This window comes from Cupressus sempervirens, chromosome 2, assembly GCF_028749045.1.
Source record: "Cupressus sempervirens isolate cs-2001-9-10 chromosome 2, ASM2874904v1, whole genome shotgun sequence".
NCBI classification, from domain to species: domain Eukaryota; kingdom Viridiplantae; phylum Streptophyta; class Pinopsida; order Cupressales; family Cupressaceae; genus Cupressus; species Cupressus sempervirens.
This window is the reverse complement of record NC_143119.1, coordinates 602,992,171-603,016,925: the sequence shown is the minus strand read 5'-3', so window position 1 is coordinate 603,016,925 and position 24,755 is coordinate 602,992,171. Positions and strand designations below refer to the sequence as shown.

General features: G+C 35.5%; 1 protein-coding gene across 1 annotated transcript in view; it reads left to right on the top strand.

The window, feature by feature from the left end:
• Positions 1-24,755, top strand: part of LOC149574838 (protein FIP1-like) — a 307,614-nt gene that overhangs the window by 36,313 nt on the left and 246,546 nt on the right. The gene's annotated exons all lie outside the window — the stretch shown is intronic.

Genomic DNA, 24,755 nt, shown 5'->3' with positions numbered 1-24,755 from the left:
GCTTTCACAATGCTGAAATTTTAAATGAGTTTACAAGCTGGTACCATGGTACCATGATGGTTATTGCTTATTTACTATTACCGTATCTCCTATAATTAAATGCAATATTTTATGGTAACATTTTTACTGTTAAATGCAAATCTGACTTCGTGTAGAGTTTATGATTTACTTCATAAAGAAATTTGTAAATCCTGTGAGATGATATTCAGGGCTTGTTGTACTCTCACAATTTTTTTGTTTAATGTCTAGTCTTTCAAGTAAACCCTTGTCTTTTTGATAAAATTGAGTCATTGTAATATGCAGCGCTGGTTGTTTTCTTTTTCTGTGGAAATGTTGCAAGTTGTGGAACCAATGTGTAATGTTTTGCTGATTGTTTGCTTTCAGATTGCATTCTCATGAAGAGCATACATTAGAATATAATGCATTGCAAATAGTACAGGCAAAATGTGCTTTAAATCAACAAATTTACAATTGTTTCCTTTAAACAAACAGAAATTGTATTTAATACAAATGCAAACCAGAAATTGGTGGCTTTGAAGTTTTCAACAGGATTTCAATCATGAAATGAACACTCAAGAAATAATCTGCAACGAACCAGGCACTAAACTCGTACAGCGGCAGTTTGCTAGAAAATTCTCAAGTCTACAAAGCGTCACTAATATTGCTCCAAATTATTCAAAACCCAATCTGGATTGTCAGGTGCTTGTATTGAAGGATTTTAGACCTGTGAATATTCAAAGCGTCACCAAGTCTGCTCCAAATTATTCAAAACCCAATATGAATTTTTAGGTACTTATATTGAAGGAATTTAGAATATTCAGATTTAAATCTATTAAAGACCCATGTGTAATGTTCCCGTCATAAAATAAATAAATAATCAAATCATTGTGTATGGGCCGATTGATTTAGTATATCTCGGACCCAACTTTATTTAATTGTTTCCGTAGGTGTGGCCGTTGGCTGTCTTTGTAAACCCTTAGGGGTTCCTCCAAAGGGTATTTAAGCACGTCATATAGGTAGTAGTTGGTATGCGATTTGGAATATATTTTCTTAGACTGCGAATTCCAACTAGGATTCTTTGTTGTTTGCCATTTCAGAAGTGAAAGATCTTTCCTATTTGGCTATTCTAGTTTTGGTGGGATTCAACCCTCACCTTATTTCATCTTTGTATTACTTGCTTAGATCTGGAAAATCTGCGCACCGTCTTTGTTTGCAAATATATATATATATATATATATATATATTGCAAACACTTTTACTGGCATTAATTTGTGTATTTGGCGAATATATTGTTCACATTGTTTTGACATCTTAGATTGTAGCTCAATCCGCACATACCGTATGACCAACTATAGCCTAATTGCAACTCCACATACCGTACATAACTGCAACTCCACATACCGTACGACCATATTGTACAACCTAACTCAACTCTACAAACCGTATGGCCTAACTCAACCCCGCATACCGTACGTGCAATTCCACATATCGTACGGTCCAACAACATATGCTTCCACCGTACAGCTACTATAGTCTCCACCGTATGCTGTGCTTCCCCTCACCTGGCACACAAACTATATTTTCCGTACACACATCTCCCCAATCCATTGTATGGACACCATTTCCCAACCCTTGCAGCTTGAATCAAACTTTATGCCTTGAATTTTGTCCTTCACGTCGCCTTACTGGAGTTAAGCGAAGTCGATCTTTAGATTTGCGAAGGAGGAACATTGCAATGGTAATAGAACCCAAGATTCTGCTAGCCTATGTACAGTGAATGAAAGTTTATAGTGGGAAAAGAAGGAGATCCCACTTAGTTGATAGAATGGTAGATCAAGAACCCACTCTTGTGGAAGTCATGGTACAATTGAGGGATCTTTCGAGGAATCAGGCACAAATCAATGACACTCAACAACTTATGAAAGAAACTCTTCGGAAATTGGTAGACAATAAGATATCTGGGGAACAAAATGGTCACAGTATTGACTCGATTTCGAGAAAGGCGAATCCTCATTCAGCACTCTCGACCTTTCATGCCTACTTTCCCTCCACAGACGGAGGTACCATGCGGAGGAAGGCAACCAATCTTTGAGGAAGTTCAAGAGTTGTTGAAAGAAAACTGGAAGAATGCAAACTTGGAAGATAAGATAAGATAATATCCTACAAAGATTACACAGAATTGAGAATGCGATATTCCGGAGGCGGAAACCAAGGATATTCTAATGACGATCTTAGAAGAAATTTGAGTAAAGTAAATCTGTCACCATTTGACGGATCTAGATCCATATCTACCCAAGCATGGATAATGAAGGCCAGAAGAAGAAGCAATTAAATTTGCAACACTCCACTTAGAGGGAGTGGCGCATGAATGGTGGCATCATGGCACTATTACGTTGGGGCATGACCAAGTAAATACTTATGCAGAATTCACTGAAAGATTGATAGATCGGTTTGATGGTAAAGATCCAAAACTTAATTTTAAAGAGTTGGCACAATTGAGGCAAACTGGATCGGTTGACTAGCACATCACAGAATTTCAAAAACTCTGTTTTGGTTATGGACATTTTCGAAAGGAGACGGATAGTGCTCTTCATGGACGGGTTGACAGAACCACTTAGGGGCTGGGTAAAAGGTTTGAATTTTGGCACCCTTTCTGAGGCTATAAAAAAGGCATAAGCATGGCGTCATCATCGACATCATCCTCTTGAGGTTACTCCCACTTCAAATTGCCAACATTTCCAAGGGACAATGATAACAAATTGCTGTCGAAGAAGCTTTCGTTGGCCGAAGCTACTAGAAAGGAGCTCCGAAGGAAGAAATGATGTTTCAATTGTAAGGAGTCGTGGGAACTTGGGCATAGATGCCTCGGTAAAGGGAAAATACACTACATCAAGGTTGTGTCTAATGATGAGGACGATCAGGAGGATCTATCCATAGAGGACAGTCACCCTTAGGAGGACTCCAAAATGGTTAATTTGAACCGTACAGAGAGGATTGCCGCATTGGTACGACGTGGAGGAACCATCGCCTTAGTTGGGAGCCCAAGATGTACGGTATTTCGAGTAAGGGGAATCCTTCAAGGATAGAGGGTCATTGTGATGCTCGATAGTGGAGCCACTCTAAACTTCATAAACTCATTTTTCATGAAAAGAAGAGAACTACATATAGAGATGCACACATTCCAGGTCAAGGTCGCCGGAGGAACACTTTTACCCTGTAAGCACCTTGTTCCCCAACTGAGTATCACCATGGCTAATCACACTGTGATGGAGGATTTCTTTATAGTGGACCTGGATGATATGGAGGTTATTTTGGGCATACAATGGATGGAGACACTAGATGAATACACAATTTTTCAAGTGGATGGACTTCACTTTTGTTGTCGATGGAAAGAAGGTTGTTCTCTGTGGGATGACCAATGAGGGACTGAAGGAAGCTTCGACATAGCAGATGGAGGCCATTTTTCAGCATGATGACATTGCATGGATTGCACATTGTTTTGTTTCGGCAGAACCAATAAAAGGACAATGGACACCCCACCGGGATGATGATCTTCATAATATCTTGACTACCCATGATAATTTTTTTATAGACCTTCCTCCTGGCATTCCTCCCCATTGTGGTCTTGAGCATACCATCGAGTTGGAAGCTAGCACCAAACCAATTATCACCATGCCATACCGCTATCCCCAAAAATTCAAAGATGAGATCCAGAAGACGATTCAAGAGTTACTCATGTAAGCATGGATACGTCCCAACTCTAGCCCTTTTGCATCATTAGTAGCATTGGTAAAAAAGAGGGCTGGGATGTTTCGCATGTGTGTGGACTACCGTGCGTTGAATAAGAAGACAATAAAAAATAGATACCCTATTCCCAAGATCAATGAATTGTTGGATGAGTTGCATGGTGTAGTTTATATTTTTAAAATAGATCTTTTTAGATACCATTAGATCCCCATGCAAGAAGAAGATGTGGAGACAACGGCTTTTTGTTGTCATTACGGGCATTATGAGTTCCTAGTCGTGCCATTCGGATTAACGAATGCACCAACTACTTTTCACTCTTGCATGAATCACATCTATAACAAACAATTGTGTAAGTACTTGTTGGTATTCTTTGATGATATCCTTATTTACAACAAGCCCTGGGAAGAACACCTGAGACATTTGGATGAAGTCCTAGGGATCATGGGGGCTCAATCCTTGTTCGCCAAGCAACTCAAGTGTGAATTTGGAATGACATAAATATTATACCTAGGGCATCTTGTCAATAAATATGGAGTGCAGGTCCACTAGGAGAAGATTCAAGCTATCCTTGATTGACCCCCACCAAAATCGCTCTTTGAGTTGTGAGGGTTCTTTGGACTGTATAGTTATTACCAGAAGTTTGTAAAAGGATTCTCTTAGCTCAGTGCACCATTAACATATTTGACTAACAAAGGCTCCTTCCAGTGGAATGACAAAGTGCAACACACTTTTGATAAGTTAAAGAAGCAATGAGCACTTGCCCGGTTCTCGCCTTACCCGACTTCACTCATTCATTCTGGAGTGTGATGCATTTGTAGGGGGCATTGGTGTGGTATTGATGCAAGATAGACACCCTATAGCCTATGAGAGTTGGAAGCTTACACAAGATGAGCGCCTATATTCCATTTATCACAAATACATGTTGGCCATCATGCATGCATTGACCAAGTTCCAACAATATCTGGTGGGTGCCAAGTTTGTTGTTCGGACTCCGTACTGATCATGATAGTTTGAGATATTTTTTGGAGCAATGGGATCTAAACGAGAGGCAACAAAAATAGGTAAGTAAGATTCAAACTTTTGATTTTGACATTGAATATGTGAAGGGAAAGAACAGTGTGGTTGCAGATGCTTTGTCAAGAAAACCTGCCATTTGCTTACTGTCTCAGATTTCAGCTGACTGGAAAGCATAGTTATTGGTGAAATATTCCAAAAACACATTTGCATTTAAGCTAATGGACGACGACACTCAGGACGACTGATACAAGGTGGTGTATGACATCATTTAATATAAGGAGCGGATATACTTAGTTTTTGAATCCAAACTGAAGTAGAAAATCCTGAGGAAATACATGCCTCACTCTTGGCCGGACACTTGGGGTTTCTCAAAACCTATAGATAGCTCAGGGAGAGATTCTCGTGGAAGGGACTTAAACATGATGTTTTGTAGTATGTACAGGAATGTGTAGTTTGCCAGCAAAACAAATCTGAACACACTTTACTTGGTGGGCTATTGCAACCCTTGCCGATACCAGAATAGAAGCGGGAAAGTATCTCTATGGACTTCATCACCGAACTTCTTAAGGTAAATGGAAAGGATTGTATCTTTGTGGTGGTTGACAGAATGATGAAGTATGCACACTTTTTCGCCATGTCCTTAGATTTCTAAGCCACACAGGTAGGCAACTTATTTTTTAGAGAAATTTTTCGTTTGCATGGGTTACCTCGAAACATTGTTAGTGATAGGGATGGTCGATTTCTTAGTATTTCCTAGACAGAATTATTTTGGTTGGCAGGAACGTAATTGTTGCCAAGTACTAGCTACCACGTTTAGACGGACAGAGGGAGATTGTGAACAAGTTGTTGGAAGGCTACCTTTGGAATTATGTTTCAGCATAGCAACGGGCATGGGTCAAATGGATGCATCTGAGGGAATACTATTACAATGCAATTTATCACATGTTTATTAGGATGACACCCTTCAAAGTATTGTACGGGTATGAACCCCTTTCATTTATTGACACGGTCCTAGGTGACGGTTTCGCACCTAGGGCGAGGGATTGGCTTTAGGAAGGGCAAGACATCCTAAGATTTTGGAAGGAAAACTTACAAAGGGCACAAAATCAACAAAATCTCTATGCTGACAGATGTTGAATCAAGAGAAGTTTTGAATTGGGAGACTTGGTCTATCTTAGGCTCTAGTTGTATAGACAATCCTCCTTGAGGGCAAAAGGGGAAAGAAAAATTGAAGCCACGTTTTTTATGGTCCTTATTGTGTAACTCGCCGCATCGGTGAAGTTGCCTCTGAACTAGAACTTCCAGAAGGGAGCCACATCCATAATGTCTTTCACATCTCCTACTTGAAGAAAGCTGTGGGACAAAACATTGCAGTAACCACAGATCTTTTGCCACCCAATGAAGAAGGGAAGCTTGTGTTAGAACCAGTCAAGATCATTGATGTACGGGAGAAGACTCTGTGGAATCGTACCCTGAGGGAATACTTGGTACGTTGGAAACACTTGCTGCTGGATGACGCAACCTGGGAAGGTGAACACATTCTTCAGCATCTGGCATTGCATTTGCTTGAGGACAAGCAAATTTTGGGACGGGAGGACTGTAATCTTTCCGGCATAAAATAAATAAATAATCAAATCATTGTTTATGAGCCGATTGATTTTGTATATCTCAAACCCATTTTTATTTAATTGTTTCTGTAGGTGTGGCCGTCAACTATCTTTGTAAACCCTCGACAATTCCTCTAAAGGGTATTTAAGCATGACATGTAGGTAGTAGTTGGTATGTGATTTGGATTATATTTTCTTATCCTGTGAATTCCAGTTGGGATTCTCTATTGTTCGTCATTTTGGAAGTGAAAGATCTTCCCTACTTGGCTATTCCGGTTTTGGTGGGATTCAACCCTCACCCTATTCTGGCTCTGTATTACTTACTTGGATCTGACAAATTCGCGCACCATCTTTGTTTGCAAATAAATAAATAAATATATATCTGGAATTGGATTGCAAACAATTGTATTGGCATTAATTGATGTATTTGGCGAATATATTGTTCACATTGTTCTGGCATCTCAGAGTGTAGCTCAATTTGCACATACTGTACGACCAACTACGACCTAATTGCAGCTCTACATATTGATGGCCATACTCAACTCCACATACCCTATGACCATACCATATAGCCATACTGTGCAACCCAACTCAACTCCACATACCGTACGACCAATTCCACATACTGTATGGTCTAACAACATACGTTTCCACCGTATGGCTACCAGGGAGTCTCCACTGTACGTTGCCCTTCCCCTCACCTGGCACACAAACTGTATTTTTCGTACAGACATCTATCCAATCCATCGTACGGATACCATTTCCTTGATGGAAGAATTGTCATTGATGTCAAAGGGCTTAACTAGCAAGGATAAAATTATTAGTACAACTATCATCAATGTTGAATGTATGCAATGATGAGAAAGCTAAACTATGATATATGACATGTTTGAGGGAAGCTAATAAGATATGAAGATTTTAATAACCATAGTGACATTTGGGCACCATTGCAATAGTGATGAAGAGTAAATTAGAAGAAAATATCGAACTATTATGGAGAGTAAAAGAGATAGACAAAAGAATCTGTATTTATATATAAATATAAATATATGAAACAACAAAAGCAACATATCAACATATCACATAGTTGACTCATTTCTGTACAATAGAAGTCCATGAAAAACCATATAGATGCACTCTGTAAGTTTATCAAGAAATATGATTTGGAAAGACATACGCAGCAGATATTATGTTCCGATGGAAACCCAAGAAGTCAATGGAACCTTGCAGACTAAAAGACAAAACTGGTTTATATGTTATTGTTTAAGTTAATAAAGGTTGCAAATGAATCGCTGGAGAAGTGAAGGTGTCGGGAGCAGCTTGGTATCAAGTATAACACAAGAATTTTAATGAACATATAAAATGGAGTTCTTCAACATATGGGCAACACATATAGCAGATGACGTTAGAAGTGGAATTAATATACAAGTGAATGAATTTTGGCAGTGTTAAAAATCATAGTAAAATCTACAATCACTGACGGTGGTCTGTATATGCCAAGAACAAATGTTTACTAATAAGTCAAAATGGTGATCCTGACATGTCATTATTTGAAGCAATCAATTGATGGTAATGGGCAATACAAATAAAGGAGGGGATAATCATCAGCATCAGTTAAAGAAGCACAAATGACATACTACAATCGAAGAATCTAAACAGGGATAAGAAGTTTTACGGTAATCACAAAATATATGAAGCGGACTGCCCATATTATAGAAGACAAAGTAAGTATAACCAGTGACTATGAAAGGAAACTATGAGTGTGAAATGGCTGCTTGTAAGATATTGGATTTTGTATATACAGAGATAAAGAAGTAAATATTGAGTGGCATTAATTCAGAGATAAAATTTGGTGAGATACCACATGGAGAATGATAATACAGATAGAGCTTGATGAAATACATACATATAGAAGGCATTTATATTGATTTGGAAGTACTGACAATAACATATTGTAAATAATTAAATTGCAGTCATAATCTACTACACAGCGATATCATATTTAATCAGCAGATTATAAAGTTTTGTTAAAATAAAAAGGTCAACATATGTTGAAAAGATGAAGTCTATTCTAAAGATGAGAAGTCGCACAGCACAGTAAATCTGAAGGTTGCACTTGAGAAGATTAATAAGGGTTCCATATCACAGCAAGCGCAGCATCCAGTAAAGTTTCAGGAGTTATTCATGGCAGTAGTAATAAAGGCTCGATGATAGCACAAATAAACAGGTTCAATTCAAAGACAGTATTCTACAGTCTAAACCATTTCATCATTGGAAATCACCGCATGACTATGCACAGAGTCTGATAAATTGATTTTTAAAGATGGAAGTATCAGAGAGTTAGTAATATATGCAAAAGATATCCCAATATCTTACGGCAGCAGAAAATACAATATCAAATAAAGATATTTGCTAAAGTGGATAATACAAAGGTGTTCAAGTCAGTAAAAGCTATTACATTCTGTGTAAGTTCATTAAAAAATCTATTTGGAAGAGGTACGATCAAATAAGTTTTGAAAGACATGACTTAACTTTGAAAAGTCACATCTCATGATAAAGAATATATATAAATAAAGAATTCTGTTTGAAGAAAATGAATAGTGGAAGAAAACGTATGCAGAGGTGATGAGATGTGAAAAAGGAACTTGTGAAGGCAGAGATACTTGAAGACAAGTGGGCCGTCAAAAGAAGTAAGAAGTCAGCATGAAAAACATTAGGAAAGGATGAGAAGTCAGCAGTGAGATAAAAATTAAGGAGGTAGTAAAGAGCAAGTGTGTGAGAAAGATTTATGGTTTAAAAATATGTATAGTCCCTATTTTTGCTAGTATCAGAGTTTGATAGATTATGCCTATTATTGTGATCCTCGTAGGCTAATTATTGTGGATAGAGGGTCTTTTGAGGCAGTGGCTTGGCTTGGGTGGGTCTTATCTTCTCCACAATTCAGTAAGTTATAGATTAGTCTTTGTTTGGCTCAGATCGGATTTCATTTGGGCTTAGTTTTGTGTACTTACTATTTGTGGTAAGTTGGGTGTTGATTGAGATGGACCCTTTTCATTTTTGGAAAGTGCATTTGGTCACATGGAGAAATAATAGGTGCGACTCCTATTTCAGACGACATATTTAAATGATGAGTATTTTGGGAGTTATAATATTTTTACTGGCCAAATCACTATTAAATCATTAAATGACTTATTATAAAGTTATAATTTATAAAATCACTTAAGTTGAGGGTTGAGTCATCATTGGAAGAGGCCATTTATTTCATTAATATTATGCTTAAGCCAAGTATTAAATGTTGCCGAAAGAGTTAAGTTGGAAAGTTTCAAGAGTTGAGTTCTTCTGGGAAACTTTCACAATTTCAAAAGTCAAGTTCTTTTGGAAACTTTTGTTAGCAAAGGCATTATAAATATGAACTCATTTCGTTGGGAAAAGCATGCTTGGATATTTATTTGCTTTTGTTGCCTTTGTGGCTTTTCTGAGTTGTGTGCCCTTGCTGAAGTACAAGGGTTTGAGGTTGAGAGGTATTTGAATCACTGCTGAGGTATAGTGATTTCATTTATTTTGAATATTTGCCAAGTCTCTTGTATTGTGATTATTTGTGGCTGGGAGATATTGTTTGGAGCTTGGTGATTTTCCATTCAATTGCTGAGGTTAGTGAGGTATAATGGAATTGGCATTTTGAATTTTGTAACTTCGTTTGTATCTTCCATTACTATTTGTTCTGTGGCTAGGAAGATATTATGCTGCTGAAGAAATGATGGTTAGAGGACTTGCATGTGCGCTCATTTACCCCTGTACGGGGCGCGGGTTTGGTCTATTACTATGAGTTGTGATATGCATTCTGGACATTGAATTCTTTTGTGCATTGGCATGGAAATTATCTGCAAACTAGTGTTTGTTTAACTACATTTCTGGATACCTTAAATATTGGTCGATTGGCATTGGGAATTGCTCCTGTTGGGCGTCTGATAAATTTGGGCTTTAAGGCATAATTGTGGCTGCAATTCTGGGCGGAATTTCATTACAGTTCAAGGCCATTTTAATCTGAAATTTGGATAGCATTGTCAACGGTGGAAAATAGGGATTGAATACCCCTATTGTGCCTGCACACGAGTCACTATTAGTGCCATTCGTAGCTCTGTTTTATTTGGACTTGAACGCTGGAAATTATTGGTTCTGGGCAGTGTTAGCTGTGAGTTTATTGGGAGCAGATTACCCTAACAGGTCTGCAGGTTATTATCTGCAAGAACATCCACTTTAGGTGACTGCAGATGCTTCTTTCAAGGCTGCGATCATCCATAACAGGTCTACAATTGTTGCTGATGGCTGAGGGATGATTAATTTGATGTGTTGGTCTGCTGCTAGCCAATTTATATCAGGTTCTTCACACATAAACTGTAATTTGTTTGGTCATTGAATAGAAGAATTTGAGTTGTGGATTTAAGTTTATTTTGGATATATCTTTAAAAGAAGTGATCACTATTGAATTGGGCATTAAGAGCAAAAATTTCTATTAGTAGCTTGATTGGTTATTTAATTTCAGTAGTTGGAGTATCAGTTGTGGCTCACCTATTTGGTGCAGGAGCACGTCTGTGACAGGAAGACAACCTACAATATGACTAAAATGCAGGGCACAAAGCAAATATCAAAAAGTTTTGAGTTTAAAATCTGAAATTTGAAATGTTTGTGTGTGAGTTTAGAGTTTTATATTTTAAAATAAATGTCCTTTTTTTTGTGGTGGAAATGTTTAGGTGGCATTCTTATAAGCCTACCCAACATTATCCACTTAGGACTTAGTATGAGTTTATTTTAGATTATTTTGGGTGTGTTAAAGGTTTCTAATTTTTGAAAATGTTTATGGGAAAAATCAAAAGGAAGAAAATGATGAATATTCCTGAAGCACCATGTGTAGGCATTCAAAATGTAACCACCACAAGAAAGTTATGATGGATTTTTGGGAGTTACATTAGAAGGTTTTTCAAAAAGAGAAAGAGTGCATATTGAAAAGGAGGATTTTGGAGAGAGATTTTTTTTGGGAGAAAGTGAATAGAATGAAGTTCTTGAGTTTTTCTGTAATTTTCTTAAGTTTCTAGTGTTGTATAGATGTGATTGTGTAGTATTCTACATACATTTTTCTATTTGTATTTAGATCAACAATTTGGAAGAAATCTAAAAGTCAGATCTTAATAGTTTAATATTTTCTTATTGTCGATTTCCTATCAGCCGGATCTCTCTGTTGTTTTGAGAGTGATCTTTGCATGGGGGTTTTCTAAAGATCCTCCAATGGTCTTTGTCAGCCATTGGAGGATCCTTTGTAATTTTATGCATTTCTTTATTTCTTTATTGTTGTCTCATATCAGGTTACAGGAAAACCCAGTTGTAATGCAGATTTGAATGGGCAACATTTTCATGTGTTGACCCTCATTTCATTAAATTTCTATGCATTTGCTGAAATCTGCATTCATGCATGTGAAGCTTTAAGTTGTGCATTTGATTTTCTAAAGGTTTTAAAATCCCTCTGCATCATTTTTGGTATCAGAGCCACACCTTGGAAAACTTTCGTGGATATACTCAACTCGAAGGGTTGCTTCAAAGGCTTAAACTCATCAATCTGGAAACCTTCACAATCTGCACATTGTATTTTGCTACAGTAGCATAATCTGCTACATGAACATGAAATGCTTCAGCAACATAGGACACTTAAACAAAACAAATCTTTTTCCACCCAAAAAAATCAGTCTTGTTCTTTCACTCATTGACTCCAATTAGTGGTAATTGTGTCTTCACAATGACAGAAATTTTGTCAAACACTTATCCCCTCAACTAAAGAAAACTAACCATACTTTAACCATGACCAAAACAAATTGTCCAACTCAATGCTGCTGATTTTAGAGCTGGGAATTTATTTCCAAATATTAAAATTGAATTTCTTTCAACCACATTCCTTCTTGACACCATGAAAATCAAGAAAGAAAAGACTTTCCAAACTGCTGCCTTCCTGTAGCAACAGTGACAGTAAATAGGACAGTTTTCAGAAATGGGTTTGTTTGACCCCTCAAATCACGAGATAAATTTTTCTGGAAAGAATGAAAATTGTTCAAAACATAATAAACTATCCTCCCACCAATTTTTAGGTCTCTATGAAACCATACGTGACTGCTATAATTTTTTCTTTGGACTGTAAATCTAAAATCTGAACAGACCAGCTTCACAGAATTGTGCATAACTTGCTCATTTCTAAATGAAAATGAACCAAACTTGAACCAGATGAGAGTATATTCAATGATATTTCCAAAAATATATCATGCATAACAAGGAAATACTTCATGAAAAAATAATGAAAGGCTTTCCACCACACTGCCCGAAATCAGGAAGCTTCAGATTTAAGGAATCTTGACATGCATGCAATAGTTTCAACTTCAGATATTTCTCTTTCAAATGATAGTGATTAACTTCCTTTAATTCATCCAAGTGATTTAATAACAAATCAATCCAAAAATCTTTTCGGGACATAAAATTCAGAATAAAAATTCAAGTGTATGCAGCAATAATAAAAATTCAGAATGTGATGAAGTTACAAGTGTATGTAGCAGCCATACAAATTCAGAATATGATGAAGTGGATGCATAGTGAGCAACAAATAATTTTTATCTTACCAATGGAATACAAACCAAAGGTAAAGATGAAGGAGAAAGAGAAAATTCAAATGATACAAGTTCAAGAAAGGCCAAGTTTTCTAATGGAGGAAAAGTACAAACCAAAAGTCAAGATGAAGGGATCCATATGTTTTTCTAATGCTTTGTTTTGCAAGTGTTTCCAAGGGACTTGGAAACTTTTGAAATTTGGGAGTATGGTGCAGGAGCACATCTGCGACAGGAAGACAACCTACAATATGACTAAAATGCAGGGCACAAAGCAAATATCAAAAAGTTTTGAGTTTAAAAACTGAAATTTGAAATGTTTGTGTGTGAGTTTAGAATTTTATATTTTAAAATAAATGTTCTTTTTTTTGTGGTGGAAATGTTTAGGTGGCATTCTTATAAGCCTACCCAACATTATCCTCTTAGAACTTAGTATGAGTTTATTTTAGATTATTTTGGGTGTGTTAAAGGTTTCTAATTTTTGAAAATGTTTATGGGAAAAATCAAAAGGAAGAAAATGATGAATATTCCTAAAGCACCATGTGTAGGCTTTTAAAATGTAACCGCCACAAGAAAGCTATGATGGATTTTTGGGAGTTACATTAGAAGGTTTTTCAAAAAAAGAAAGAGTGCATATTGAAAAGGAGGATTTTGGAGAGATTTTTTTTGGGAGAAAGTGAATAGAATGAAGTTCTTGAGTTTTCTTGTAATTTTCTTAAGTTTCTAGTGTTGTATAGATGTGATTGTGTAGTATTCTACATACATTTTTCTATTTGTATTTAGATCAACAATTTGGAAGAAATCTGAAAGTCAGATCTTAATAGTTTAATATTTTCTTATTGTCGATTTCCTATCAGTCGGATCTCTCTGTTGTTTTGAGAGTGATCTTTGCATGGGGGTTTTCTAAAGATCCTCCAATGGTCTTTGTCAGCCATTGGAGGATCCTTTGTAATTTCATGCATTTTTTTATTTCTTTATTGTTGTCTCATATCAGGTTACAGGAAAACCCAGGTGTAATGCAGATTTGAATGGGCAACATCTTCATGTGTTGACCCTCATTTCATTAAATTTCTATGCATTTGCTGAAATCTGCATTCATGCATGTGAAGCCTTAAGTTGTGCATTTGATTTTCTAAAGGTTTTAAAATCCCTCTGCATCACTATTTGCATCCACCATTGTTCAAAAATTATAAATAACGAACTTGCATAAACCAATACTTTCATCTTGTTTGAGCTTGCTTGTCAAGTGTTTGACAAAATGTCAAACAATTGAATAGTGAAGAAATTGGTGTTCGTTAAAGGTTATAACCGGTTAGGGTTATTACAAAATATAATATATTTATATTGTTTATTTTTTATTTATTTATATGTGACTGTGAGATAAAATAATAAAAGAAGATTCAAAAGAGGAGAATAAGAAGACTTAAAAAGAAAGAAAAAATAATCAGATTAATATATATCAGAATATATTGGTTGATCAAAAAGGAAATATTTTTAAGAGGTTGACTCCAAGAAGGGTGTGTTCTGACTTGAAATAAAAGAGAGAAATGCGTATAAGTGAAAATTGGAAGTATCGGTTTGAAAAAAAGAAATTAGAGCAATTAAAGTATCCATCATCAATTGAAGTAAGCAACATAGTCAAGGTGAAAAAGTAGTTCAAGTGCAGTGGATTGGTGCTCATGAAGTCAGAAGCGGGAGTTGGTGCTTCTAGTAGGTCCGTGCTTGCAAAGTGTGGGAGTTGGAGCTTCCAATGAGTCAGTGCTCATAAACTCAAGGGTTGTTGCCTCTAGTAGGTCGTAGCCTACAAATCATTGTAAAAGAACAAGTTTATATATAAAGCAATTATTTGTCGTGGTTTTCTCCCGCATTGGGTTTCTATGTAAATTTTGTGTTACTGTGTTATGTGCATAGTTGTTCATTTCAGCATTTGAAGTTAATTGTATGGATTAAAGTTTTAAATTGGCAAAATTGTTATTATACTGATTCACTCCTCCCTCTCAGTATAATCGTGTGCTCTTCATTCCCTACCCATGCGGCTTGAATCAATCTATATGCCTTGAATTTTGTCCTTCATATTGCCTTACTGGAGTTAAGGGAAGTGGATCTTTAGGTTTGCAAAGGAGGGACATTACACCATGTGCTAGAGGAGGATTTGTATGACCCTTCGACAAGGGTGATTTTCTTGAAAAAATTATGTCTCCATTAGATCTTGCAAATGACCTACCAGAAAGGGTCTCGCAGTTGAGATAAATGTCTTGCTAAAATACCTGGAATCAAATAAATCTCTCGCAAAGTGATATAGACAAAATTGTGATTTTCTATGACTCTAAAAATGGAGGACCATTGAGAAAATTGCATCAAACACTTCAAATTCAAACAATACTCCCAAAATGATCAATCATCAAACCACCCTAATAATTGCAAACCCACATCAAAATTCTTGGAAAAGCCTTCATCATCTTTAAACTCATATCATCAACTGCAAACCAATAAGCACTAAAAACTAAATTTGTAAGCTACAACCAGTTGAGGTGGATGTTTCACCTCCAAAACCAGCCTCAAATTTCCAATCAAATCAACTAATGGTCAAGGACCCACAACAATTCAATTTCCTTACTTTGTCTCGGTGCATTAAATACATACTACACAGGATGCTCGAAGAAGAATTTTATCTGACAAATTGTAGTAATACGAGCACAAAGGGTAATAGTTCTAAACATAGATCAAAATAGCATAGAGAAGTTGGTGATGTATCGGCTTCTCACACAAATTTACAGCTCACAAGAAAACTTAAGGTTTTTGTGTGAGAAAAGAGAGCCAAGATAAACTTATGAGTCTAAACTATTGAAGTTATTAATATGATAATGATTTATGAACATTATATATATAGATCTATAATTATTATTAATTATTGTTATTATTATATTAACTATCTAATTAATAAATAGACATGTCCCTTCAAGGGACATGTCTTTTCATAACTTATGCTTATTATAAATATAAGAGAGAGTTGCCTTTGAGAAACATATACCTTAATAGGCAATGCAAATACATTTATAACAATCTCTTTAAAACTAACATGGTATTAGAGCAGGTCGTTTGCTAGGAACAATTAGAATGCAATTTTTTTGTGTTTGATAATGGTGATGTGCCTCTATCCTTGAAAGATGTTAACACATATTCCAAAGACTATATTCTAGTGAAATGAAAAATGAGATTACAAAGTTGTATGATAACACTACAAAATATTGGCGATTAATACTCAGGTCACAAATATTTGGGAAACATTTGTCCACATATAGGAGCCAAGTATCATAGAGATTACTATTGATTAAAGCTCAGAATTGGAGGGATAAGTAATGGATAACTTTCTCATATGCTACTACCCTACAATGTTCTACCAGAATAATCACACCCTTTGGTTTACTCACTTGCACATTGATCCCCTGTGATTCCCATCTCAAAAACCTAGAGGCCCTAATAATCACATTTTATCACCATGGCAATCGAAAAAGCCTTCGTTTTGTTCCACTGGGCATGGATAAGGCATTCCCAAAACAAAATCTAGCGAGACTAAATCAAACCTTGCTCCAAAAAATAATGGATTGAAGGTCAAAATTGGCAGATCCACGTCATCTGGTATGTCTCTATTCAATAATCACGCATGGATATTAATCTCTATATCTTTTCAATAATATCTCCATTCAATAATGAAAAGATCTAACTCATTGAAGTAGTGTGAGCTTGGTAAAGATATTGGCACTGATCCATTAAGAATTACTTGAGTTTCGAATTAAGCTTCAAAGGTGAGACAAGTACGACCTAACCACGTGAGCAACATACAAGGAAAGGAAGAGAGAGATTGATATCTTTTTTGTGGGAGTCTGACACATCCGTCTAAAGGAGTAGATAGAGGATGTGTTTCAGTTAATCTTTGAAGATTTGATCATATTGGAATCAGAGGGAGTTTTGACTTCATGTAAACTTTTGGTGTCATGCGTGTGGTTGCATGATTTGATGGGCCTACCCTTTGTATGATTTAATGGGCCTACCCTTTGTGTACATCATGAAGAAGTGACGACTTCCAAATGTTTATCACTTGTATTTGTAGAAGTTATTGAAAGCTAAGGATCTTTCAGTAATTTAACCCTTTATTGTAATAGACGTTTTTATGATGTCTGAAACATATCATAATAGATTGTAAGCTTGCATAGTTGATTAAGTTCCTTAAATAGACCATGGCCATCTATTATCTTGGACATCTTATGATGTCTAAATAGATGATGATAGATGATATCCTGCATGGTGGATTAAGTTCCTTAAATAGACCATGGCCTTCTATTGTGATGGACATCTTATGATGTTAAAGAAAATCACTGTAGAAGATAACTTGCATGTTGGATTAAGTTCCTTAAATAGACCATGGCTGTTCACATGGTAAGCATTATGAGAATATGTGTGCACATACCTTATGAACATTTTGAGTACAGGGCGAATGTTATGCACATTGATATTCAAGAGGCCATTACAAAGAGTACTTGGTGAATATCATGTGACTCGATATTCAGGAGGCCATTACTCATAGTACTTGGTGTATATCTTGCAACTCGACATTCAAAGGTCATTACCCCTAATTTCATTACTCAGAGTATTTGGTAAATATTATATCTTGATATTTTGGAGACCAATACTCATGATATCAAATGTGATATCAAAATGTTGAAATCTTTTGATCTGAGATATTCTTATATTACATTGAGGTAATAAATGGTCATGTGTTTATCCTCCCTAACTAAGAGGGGAGTGTTGATGTTTTGGTAGCTTTAGTTGGATAAACCTATGAGTCTAAACTATTGAAGATATTAATATAATAATGATTTATGAACATTATATATATAGATATATAATTATTATTAATTATTGTTATTATTATATTAATTATCTAATTAATAAATAGACATGTCCCTTCAAGGGATATGTCTTTTCATGACTTATGCTTATTATAAATATGAGAGAGAGAGTTGCCTTTGAAAAACATATACCATAATAGGCAATGTGAATACATTTACAACAATCTCTCTAAAACTAACATCCCTTACTTCTCGGTGATAAATTCGCCTCTGCTTTGTGCTAAATCTCCACTTCTCAGTGATGACTTATGGACTTCTTGCAGGCTTTACCAGTAAAAATGGAACGCCCAACGAGATATCAAAAATCATTTCATTTGCAGCAATCAACGTTTTGAACAAAGAAGGGTTTAGGAGGAGAAAAAAAGTGTTTGGCTTTAATCTAGATCAATTGCAAGTGGATTCGAAGCAGATTCACCGACGCTAGCACCAACACCAATACTAGTACCAAAACCATCTACATCACAAAAAGAGTGCTAGGGCTAGAGCTACTAGGCCCCCTCCCTCTCCCATAGTTTTAACTAGAACTATTGGAAAGGGGAAGAGAAAGATTTAGATTAGTTTCATATTGTACTTGACATTTGTATTTGCTTATCTTTTTACTAAGACAATTTTCTATTTGTAGTTTGCTTCAGAGTTTCGAGTCTCTGACTATATCGACATTGCACATTGGGATGCATTTTGTTACTTATCACATTTATATATATCAAGATCAACTTGTTTGGTTTGTTTGCTCATTTACTGACTCATTAGATGCATTTACTTATTGAATTTTGCAAAAAAAGAAAAAAAAGAAAAAACATTTTAAATTAAATTTAAGTCATTTTGAAAATTCTCGATATTTTCCCAAGAAGTTACTGATTTATCTCCAATATTTGTTGAGAAAACTTTTTGTTGCCTCGCTGATAAGTGACAGAGAACAAGATTTTGAACATTGGTTCTAAATACATGGAGCCCATTGAAGATTTTATAAAATCAATGGAATTTGCAACCAAAGTTGCAGTTTAGCAATGTCAATAGATCAAAGGGGTTTTCCTCTTGTTGGCTTTGAAATCAGTCAAAAATAATCTTGGGTTAATTGATATGAATGGAGCATTGGACGCTGCTAGTAGTAGTTCTGTAAATAACAATGTTTCTTGAGCTTCATGTTCTTAATCATTCTTCATTATTGATAATCTTTTTAAATGACTTCATTTTGCGTGTGATTATCAAATGGGTCAACAAAAGTTCTTGGTGTTCCAGCAAGTCCCGATAAGCATTCCTTATGATTAAAGAGGCCAAAGTGCTTTGAAGGATCCAATCCATAATCGTCCTTATAAAGCACGTGACATTATTATTGTCTAGGTTCTTTTGGTTTAGAATAAGGTGTTGGACTTCAACACCATGCCTGGAACTCACTATAGTCGTGGGAGGGGTTAAAATTTCCAAAGTCTATGTCGGCCCTATTTCAGTTTATGATGTCAAAACTCAACAACTTAGCATGAACCAAGAACCATCAACTTTTCTCTAGAGCTCGAGAAAATACAGTAGTATCTCATGCATTAGTTGGAACTATCAAAGCGGCTAATGCTATGGCTAATAAATTTCAAGCTGAATCTCTGATATCAGAACCCAATATGGCTCCAAAAACGATCTAAAATCTTGATAACTCATTTCCATGTGACATTATAATGGAGACGATACCGGTTTGTTAAAAGTTCTGAAATACATGTCGGAGTCCAAAGCCTTTGATGGACCCAGTCAAGCTCATGGGAGCCGTCTCACTTAACACTAAGAGAAAATAAAAAGCTACGTTATGAAGGACATCTATGTGTTCCAAATTAGAACTCCTCGCTCGACATAATAACGAGAATCGTACCAAATTCTGACTCAAATATATAGTGGGAACATGTGAAGTATTCGATGAAATGTTTACACTTGATGAATTTTGCGTTCTTGAATTATATGTGCATAGAAATGTAAGTGAAACACCTTTAATGATGCATATGGAATATCTGAAAGGATGTTTGACTATGAAGGGGAAACAAGGGATGAATGTTTGTTTTAGTAATTCTTTGACTACCGAGGCTACATCAGAGATGATGAAAATGTTCTGAAGATTTTTGTTTAGATTGATTTGGACAATGTCCCCCTTTTAAACAGGTGGTAACCGATGGTGTGGGACAAAGTTGTTCAAATGGTGAAGATTATAATGCCCCCGGAATACAATCATCAAGTGTTGGTTTTTTTCTTATTTATCTCAAAATATTCTATTGAGGACTAGTTCAGTAGGCTCCACTAATACATTGTTGCTCCATGAATTTGATGAGGCTGAACATTTAATTAAGAAGATTGAGGTTTGGTTGAGTATTGCATATTCCCTTAAGAATTGCTAGCAAAAAAGTGGAATAACGTTCTTAAATGAGGCAAAGTTGTTAGATTTTAGAGGTCTGCTACAAATGTATTCACATTACCATGTTTATGGTATATGTTTTCCAAATGCAACATCCTCTTTAGATATATATTCAGAATAAGTAAATGAATGGACATGTCCCTTCATGGGACATGTCCCTTCATGGGACAATGCCTATTTGTTAATTAGATAATTAATAATATATTTAATCAGTTATATATATATCTATATATATTTCTCTCATATATATATATGTATTTCTCTCATATATATATAATTATACATATGTTCATTCAATAGAAGCTATCAATTATTAACACTCCCTCTTAGCTAGGGAGGATGAACAAAAGACAAATATTACACCATTAGTAGAATGACAAATTTTAAGGATATATCATTTGATACCTCAAAAGTGTTCCACCATTTGATGTTGCATTTGGCATCACGAGTATTGGCCTCCTAGAATATCAATGATATTCACCAAGTACTCAAAAGGTTTTGATATCAAGAGTATTGGCCTCCTAGAATATCAATGATATTCACCAATTACTCAAGTAAAGTGTGATATCACATTTGACATCATGTGTATTGGTCTCCTAGAATATCATACGATATTCACCAATTACTAAACATAAGGTTTGATATCACATTTGATATCAAGAGTATTGGCCTCCCAGAATATCAAAGATATTCAGCAAGTACTCTTAGAGTAATGACCTCCCGGAATGTTGAGATGCAAGACATTCACCATATAATCGATTTATTTGATCTCATAATACAAGTTATTGTAAGATCGTCACATTACAAAAACTTCTCCAAATACAAGTGACATCATTTGGAAGTTGTCACTTCCTCAAGATGTACATAGGGGGTAGGCCCATTAAAAATCATAGTCACAAGGTATATGAACATTAATCATAATCCTCTTGACTAGTACAACTTACTGATCATTGGAGAATCCATCTCAACGTGGTTTACTCCCATCTCAACGTGGTTTACTCCCTCTAGATCACCGAAGGTTGAATCATATCCTCTATTTGCTCCCTCTCTTTCAATGTTGTCTCAAATGAAATGTCAGAGTCCCTCTAAACATCAATCTTTTGAGCTTCTTGTCTTTGACAAATTGTCACACTCCCTCTGAATCTAATACCAATCCTTCATTTTCCTGCGATAACATTCTTAGAGGAAAAGATCAAGGCACATAACTCATCTAGTATGTAATAAATACCAAAAACTATGAGAGATAGGTATGATTTTCAATATAATATAGATAAACATATACTTTAACCTATATTTTCAACATATTATTTGCTTAACTAGCCATTATTATAGGAACAATCTCATACTATACACTGGCACATAGCCATTCATATAGGAGTGAGCCTAGTTCGTACACTAGCACTATAGAAATTTTAATTATCTCATCTATAAAGTTTTTATTTCTATCTTACCATGCATTCATATTACATTTAATAATATTAATGATCAAATCTCATCATATATGTTTTCATATTTATTTATAAACCATATATCATCACTTTATATTTAATTACCTATCACGAGTTTATTGCTTTATTTAATGTAAGCAACCTATATTTCACAATTATATATACCACTTTATATTTAATTATATACCATGAGTTTATTGCTATTTTTAATGTAAGCAACCTATATTTCACACACACACACACACACACACACACACAGACACAGAAACACACAGAGACACACAGACACAGACACACACAAGCACACACAAAGACACACAGAGATAGACACAGACACAGACACAGACACACACACAGACATACACAGACACACACACACACACACTCACTTTTAAGGGGATCAATTCCCTAAGTTATTAAACTAAATCGACTGCCCTTGTTTGTTGTCAAAGTCTTGCTCTGCAGTCGGGACGAGTAATAAGATGGGGCCCGCCTGTCTTAATCACTACTACTCATTATTTTCCTTAGGGTCTTTCACCCAACGTCCATAAATGAAGACCATGTGGGCTTTTGGCTCCTCAAATAGGGTTGAAGTCTTCTGACGGGTCCCATTTTAAGATACCCAATGCATATTTGTTGCTCCACCAATCACTATGACAGTCATATTTGTTGCTCCACCAATTCCTATCTTGTCCTTCCATCCAGTTTGCTTCATGTTTTGCTTGACATGCGGTGAGACCCCTGGCGCCATGTCTTTCTTATTTCCTTTTAATCAACATTCAATTCCATGTGTAATAAAGACATTCAATGCCCTGTATTTCTGTGTCCGCCTCCGCAAGGTTATGACTTTCGGTAATCATTATATGACTGACAATGAATTACTAGATGGCAATAACGTCTGCTTTAATTCACATGCCAATTTGTGGTTTTGATCCAAGGTGTACGACGCTTGATCTGGCCTTTATGCTCCTGTTTAAGCTCGTGTGGCAGTGATTGCTATTGTATATGATGTATAGTCCTCAGTCCCTGCTGACACCTTCACATTCTGTTTCTCCATTTGCTGTGCTGATTGTATTCATCATTCTGTTATAACTTACTCTCTATTATCATGTAATCTACAACCAATGTATATAGACTGCAAACTTTACTGCATCCTGCTTGTGCAAAAGGTGATCCTCCTATATGGACTGCGATAAATATTTGATAGACTGTGAACTCTGTATCAACATTTGTGAATCACAATGACCATATAATCAAGAAGCTCTAGCAAATGTTACCCAGATTTTCTTTGTTTGAAATAATCTTCAACATCTTTATTCCCAGGCTTTGCTCTGATACCATGTTAGATTTTAGAGATCTGCTACAAATGTATTCGCATTGCCATGTTTATGGTATATGTTTTTCAAATGTAACATCCTCTTTAGATATATATTCAGAATAAGAAAGTGAATGGACATGTCCCTTCATGGGACATGTCTATTTGTTAATCAGATAATTAATAATATATTTAATCAGCTATATATATATATATATATATATATATAGTATTTCTCTCATATATATAATTATACATATGTTCATCCGACAAAAGCTATCAAACATTAACAAAAGCAATGTAAATGTCTAAATATCTCCCAAAATGGAAGAGGAAAGAGTAGTAATTTTGGTCCCAAAACTGTTATGCATAAAAGATTATAAATTTCTCTAGAGAATTATGAGAATAGGAAGAGACAGTTGTTTTTCTACAGACAGTTATGGAATTTGAACCGAAGGGGCTCACACAGGGTCTTTTAAATGTGTAACAAGAGGACATTTGAGAGGTCTGCATTCTGATTCCTCTTGCCTTTTAAGGCATGAGCACAACTCAATTAGAGTTGGGGGCATTTAAATTTTAGTTTTGTTGGTGAGAGAAGAGTATATTTTCTGCTTTGATATAATCCTTTAGATAGAGGGATGTGATAGTCTATGTGGGCTATTATTTTTTATCAGAGAAACGAAGCGACATAATACGAATCTTTGAATTTAATTATTTTCATTCTGATTGCAGCTTCTCTTTGAATTAGTGCGGTTATCTTTGATGAGTTTTCTGTTCATTGGATTGTTCATATGCATGTTTCGAAATTTGTGACTTTCAAGTATTACATACAACTGAAGGGGGATTACTAATCTCTTTCTTGGTTTGTCACTTGTGAGTGTGGAGCTGAATGATTTTAAGTCATTAGTTTCCCTTTTTTTTATTAAACCTTATTCACATTTGTGTCATAGTGATGGATAAATGTTGATTACCTTTCCCGCTTTCTGGTTAAAATCATACCCCAGAAAAGCAAAACTGAATCATAAGAGGGAGCTACGCCTCTAAAATTCCGAGGAAGATCAGCAATTCAATAATGATTTCTCCAACTGTTAGTTGCTTTTTCATCTTTCATTTTGGGCATAAAGAGTTATTTTCGTGATTATCTTGAAAGACCAATCTGTTCACTAGCACATGATAAAAATAACATTTATTTGTTAATCAAGTAAATGTGTTTTTTACATGAGCCTTGCTTGTGTATTACAAGAAGTATTTGTTGAATTTGATGGGGACATCACATAGGCATGCCCATTGGGTCTCAAATTCCATAGACAGCAAGGCCTAACCCTTAAAACAATAAACAATTTTCAAAATTTATTTTGTTTTTCCCTCCTATTCAAGGTTAAACTATCAAATTTTATCAATGTTAAATATCATTAAGCTTTAAATAAGATTACAATTACTATAGCTATCCAATATGCAATTGAATCCAATAAATCATAGTTATAATTTTGTGTTTTCTCAAAACAAGTGGATGGATGAAACAACATGCAAGTATGCATCATTAAAATAATACATCTAGTAATTTGCTGTTGGTAACATGCAAGTGACAAGCATCAAGAGAGAGTTAGGACATGGAGGTTTGAGACAAGGGTGGTCCCTACGGATTCAACAAGAATCAAGAACTGCAAATATTTGGTTGTTG